We start from the raw sequence: 5,744 nt of genomic DNA, 5'->3' as shown, positions 1-5,744 counted from the left end.
TCGCCGAAGCAAAAGACCAAACCACGTGCCGAGTCTACGTTACTCTATTTTAAGTAGTTCCGGTTATCCACTTCCGTGCCGAACACCAATTTCCGATTCTTCCATTTTGCCATCTAGCGGTAGTTAAAAAAAAGTAGGAGGCAAAAAAGCTCCGACGTCCTTATTCTTCTCCGGCTTTGATTAGAATGTACGTTGTGGTCCTACAAAATGGCTGTGTCCTGTACGTTCATGTAAATCAATGTTTTTCAAAATTCAGCAATTTTAAGATTGTGGACTTCAAATCCCAGAATTCTCTAGCCAGGATTCTTACGTAGGCATTCTGGAAGTCGAGGTCCACGCAGCTTAAAGTAATTAAGTGATTCTGGGAGATGATGTCTACAGTGATGCAAATAACATAGGCAGAGAAAGAAGCTTATTGTTTCAGTTTTTTTTGAAATCTTAACACAGAAAATTCTGATTTTTTTCTGATTGATTCTACATCTATGTTGGCTGTTGTGAATAGAATTTCTTTAAGAGCATAACCAAGGTAGCTTTGCTGTTATTCAGATGTGAAGCTCTGAGGGATATGCAAGTTTGTAATAATTCTCTGGAAAGGTGTGTAGGAAGATGGCACGCACACACACACACCCAGAGAAAGAAATATTTTGGAGAATATTAAAAAAGCAGAATATATTTCCTCAAAGAATAATAGAAAATCTTAGGGAGATACCCCCCCCCCAAGTCTCTCTGCCCCGAGCAGAAACCAACTCTGTAGAAATCCAGATTTGATAATCCTTTCAGAAAGACTGGAGCCAGGAAACTTGGAGCTGATGGGATTAGAAAGACAAAGATCCCTAGAACCAACAATCCCTCACCCAAAAAATCCAACACAGGACATAGCCATCAGCCCCAGGGAAGCACGACATGACCTTTAGGACATAATAGAATTAACCCATCACCATTAGAATACCCGAAGGGCACACTTAACCTCAGGTCAAATTTCATGCCACAGGAACAACTCCAAACAAAAGCCCTAAAAGGTATAAAAATACACCACTCCCAGCTCCACATGGTCAGCCACCCCAGAAACATGCTGCTATCACTGAAGTTTCTGACAACTCAATAAACAAGAGCAGTCTCTATTTTGTTCCCAGCTTGGACTGGACCCTGATGAAGATTTTTCTTTCAACAGGTGGTTGAAAGACTTTTGGGAAAAACCTACAGGGAGTGCAGAATTATTAGGCAAATGAGTATTTTGACCACATCATCCTCTTTATGCATGTTGTCTTACTCCAAGCTGTATAGGCTCGAAAGCCTACTACCAATTAAGCATATTAGGTGATGTGCATCTCTGTAATGAGAAGGGGTGTGGTCTAATGACATCAACACCCTGTATCAGGTGTGCATAATTATTAGGCAACTTCCTTTCCTTTGGCAAAATGGGTCAAAAGAAGGACTTGACAGGCTCAGAAAAGTCAAAAATAGTGAGATATCTTGCAGAGGGATGCAGCACTCTTAAAATTGCAAAGCTTCTGAAGCGTGATCATCGAACAATCAAGCGTTTCATTCAAAATAGTCAACAGGGTCGCAAGAAGCGTGTGGAGAAACCAAGGCGCAAAATAACTGCCCATGAACTGAGAAAAGTCAAGCGTGCAGCTGCCAAGATGCCACTTGCCACCAGTTTGGCCATATATCAGAGCTGCAACATCACTGGAGTGCCCAAAAGCACAAGGTGTGCAATACTCAGAGACATGGCCAAGGTAAGAAAGGCTGAAAGACGACCACCACTGAACAAGACACACAAGCTGAAACGTCAAGACTGGGCCAAGAAATATCTCAAGACTGATTTTTCTAAGGTTTTATGGACTGATGAAATGAGAGTGAGTCTTGATGGGCCAGATGGATGGGCCCGTGGCTGGATTGGTAAAGGGCAGAGAGCTCCAGTCCGACTCAGATGCCAGCAAGGTGGAGGTGGAGTACTGGTTTGGGCTGGTATCATCAAAGATGAGCTTGTGGGGCCTTTTCGGGTTGAGGATGGAGTCAAGCTCAAATCCCAGTCCTACTGCCAGTTTCTGGAAGACACCTTCTTCAAGCAGTGGTACAGGAAGAAGTCTGCATCCTTCAAGAAAAACATGATTTTCATGCAGGACAATGCTCCATCACATGCGTCCAAGTACTCCACAGCGTGACTGGCAAGAAAGGGTATAAAAGAAGGAAATCTAATGACATGGCCTCCTTGTTCACCTGATCTGAACCCCATTGAGAACCTGTGGTCCATCATCAAATGTGAGATTTACAAGGAGGGAAAACAGTACACCTCTCTGAACAGTGTCTGGGAGGCTGTGGTTGCTGCTGCACGCAATGTTGATGGTGAACAGATCAAAACACTGACAGAATCCATGGATGGCAGGCTTTTGAGTGTCCTTGCAAAGAAAGGTGGCTATATTGGTCACTGATTTGTTTTTGTTATGTTTTTGAATGTCAGAAATGTATATTTGTGAATGTTGTGATGTTATATTGGTTTCACTGGTAAAAATAAATAATTGAAATGGGTATATATTTGTTTTTTGTTAAGTTGCCTAATAATTATGCACAGTAATAGTCACCTGCACACACAGATATCCCCCTAAAATAGCTATAACTAAAAACAAACTAAAAACTACTTCCAAAAATATTCAGCTTTGATATTAATGAGTTTTTTGGGTTCATTGAGAACATGGTTGTTGTTCAATAATAAAATTAATCCTCAAAAATACAACTTGCCTAATAATTCTGCACTCCCTGTAAAGTGACGTACTATACTCAATGTCAGGCAAATTATTTATTTTGGCATTCAAGAAAACCCCAAAACACTTCTCCTTGATGGTAATGTTAATAACCTTTAACACCACCAAACAACATCTGCCTATCCCAGATCCTTGGGAAGGACTCGATAGGTGGATAAAAATGTCAAATCTCATTTAAACATCTGGCTGATTAAGCATAACAACAATAACTGAGTTCTATTACCTAATATGAGTACATAAGATGATCATCTTCACTCTAATAATAGGAGTAACCCTATTTTTCTGAGTAGTGGATATAATTTTAAAAAATAACAAAAAAAACTATTTCTGTGCCATTAAATTTAAGTGCTTGCCATTGCTTGCAAAAGGTGATAATACTAAAAAGTTAATGATGCTGTCACATGAAGCTTGGACTCCTGGTGACTACATTGAAATATATATGCAGAGGTCATCAGCATTGTGATCTGAAAAATTTATTTATTTGTTCAATTTCTATGGCTACCTACTTCAGTCAATTACTGGACAGCTTACAATTACAATAAAAAACATTTTAAAACAAAAAAGTAAAACCACTAAAACATTAAAAACATCCAATTCAGCATACAAAAGACAGCAATAGCAATAGTGCAGGGCTTTTCAACTTTTTCACCCATTGTACCACTTTTAGGATATGGCAACATCCAAGTACCACCAGTCGCCTAGCAAGGTGTCAAAAACTTGATGATCAAAAAAAAAAGGAAAAAAGTGATAAAGTACAGGTAGTCCTTGACTTACAACAGTTCGCTTAGTGACTGTTCGAAGTCACAATGGCACTGAAAAAGTGCCCCCCCCCCAAGCCACAGCCGAGCAAGACACCTGCCTGCCACCCAGCAGCGCTCTTCCTCCTGTCCGAGGTTTTCATTGTTGTGAGAATTTCTGTTGAGGATTGGCAGCGGGGGTGGGGTGAGGGGGGTGTTTGGTTTTTATTCCCCCCCCCTCTGCTGGGTGGTTGCAGCAGGTTTTGGTCACTTCACATGATCCTGGGACACTGACCGTCATAAATATGAATCAGTTGCCAAGCATCTGCATGTAAATCATAAGACCCTGGAGATGCTGCAACATTCCAGCTGATCAGCGCTTCTTCTGGGCTCAGCAGAAGCGCCAGGATCAGCACTGAGCTCCAGCTGGAGCCTGGCGCTAATCCTGGTGCTTCCGCTGAGCTCTGACAGCCCTGCAGCTCCAGCCATCTCTCACTCAGGCTTGTGTGGTGCTACCAATGGTTCAGCTCATTCCCCTCCCCCGCTACCACTTTTCTAGGATGGTTGTGTACCACCTGCTAGGTGCCAGTGTACCACAGGTGGTACCCGTACCACTGGTTGAAAAGCCCTGCCTTAAGGCTACAAAATAAATCTGAGGACAAGAAAACAGATTGGATAAAATCAACTGTAGAGATGACAGGGACATTGGAGAGAAAGGAAATGATAAGAGAAGCAGAGAGAAAGAGAAAGAAAAAGATTTTCAACAAACATGGAAAGACAGAAGGCCCATAAAAAGACACTTCACCTGATTTATTTTTTATATCTACAGTAATATTTACGAACATATGGAAAAACCTTTTTATTCAGCAAAATACATTGATTAAGAAAGATACTGGGCAAAGGAAAAAGACTAAAGTGGAAACCAAGAAAATAGATGATAGGACTTACCAGAGAGAATACTTAAAAAAGAACTATTTGTTTGAATATAGTTAACGAAATAGAAAAGATTTGGAATATATATGACATTCCAAGAGGGATGAATTCCCTAAATAATATAGTATGCTTTTTTCCCTTTTTTATTCTCTTTCTTGATAGGAGTAATATAAAAAAGTTGAAATGACTTTAGATAAAGAAAATGTTTTAGATATTTAAATGTGATTGAATTTAAGAAAATTATATGAAAAAAGGTTTGAATAAGAGTTAAAGGACTAGATGACTAGATGTATTAAATGGAATATTTAAATATATTTTTAATTATGGTTAAAAAGAACAAGAAATTTTGGAAACATATATATATTAGCTTAGGAGGGATATATATTTTAAGTAGTATGTTATTTTTTATGTTTCTTTACTCTTGTTCCCCTTTTTTTACTGTTTTATCTATTCCTTAAGAAATGTAAAAGTGTGAGATGGTTCATATGAAAAAAATAGAATTAATTTTTTAAATGTAATTAATTTTTGAGAAAATCTTAACAAGTAAGAATACTTAGAATTTGGTGGAAGAAACAAATTAAAATAAGGACTGTAACAGGATCTATGATAAGGCAACCAGAATGATTGGATAGAAAAGGAATATTATATTGATGTGATTATTATTTTTAGGCATAGTGGGAAAATATATATATTTGTTATCTATCAAAATAATAAGAATTGTATTAACTCAATGTTTGCAAAAGAGGATATTTTGGGAAAAGAGGAAATCAACATGGATTATAGAAATCAATTGTTAGTGATAGTTTTACAAATGTAAAACCAGTCAACACACTGTTCACCAATTATTAAGTGATTTATGTTTTTTATATTTTTAAAAATATTTTTTATGTTTTTAAATATTTTTTGCAATATACCAATTTAGAATAGAATAGAGCTGGAAGGGACCTTGGAGGTCTTCTAGTCCAGCCCCCTGCTCGAGTAGACGAATCTATACCATTTCAGACAAGTGACTGTCTAGTCTCTTCTTAAAAATCTCCAGTGATGGAGCGCCCACGATTTCTGAAGGCAAGCTGTTCCACTGGTTAATTGTCCTCACTGTTAGGAAGTTTCTCCTTAATTCCAGATTGCTTCTCTCTTTGGTCAGTTTCTAACCATTGTTTCTTGTCTTGCCCTCTGGACAATAGTTTGATGCCCTCTTCTTGGTGGCAGCTCCTCAAATACTGGAATACTGCTATCATGTCACCCATTTCTTTTCTTTAGACTAGCCCAGGGGTAGGCAACCTTGGCTCTTTTATGACTCGTGGACTTC

This window comes from Vipera ursinii (genome assembly GCF_947247035.1).
Source record: "Vipera ursinii genome assembly, chromosome: 5".
Classification (NCBI taxonomy): Eukaryota; Metazoa; Chordata; class Lepidosauria; order Squamata; family Viperidae; genus Vipera; species Vipera ursinii.
The sequence above is the reverse complement of the archived record's forward strand: the minus strand, read 5'-3'. Positions refer to the sequence as shown.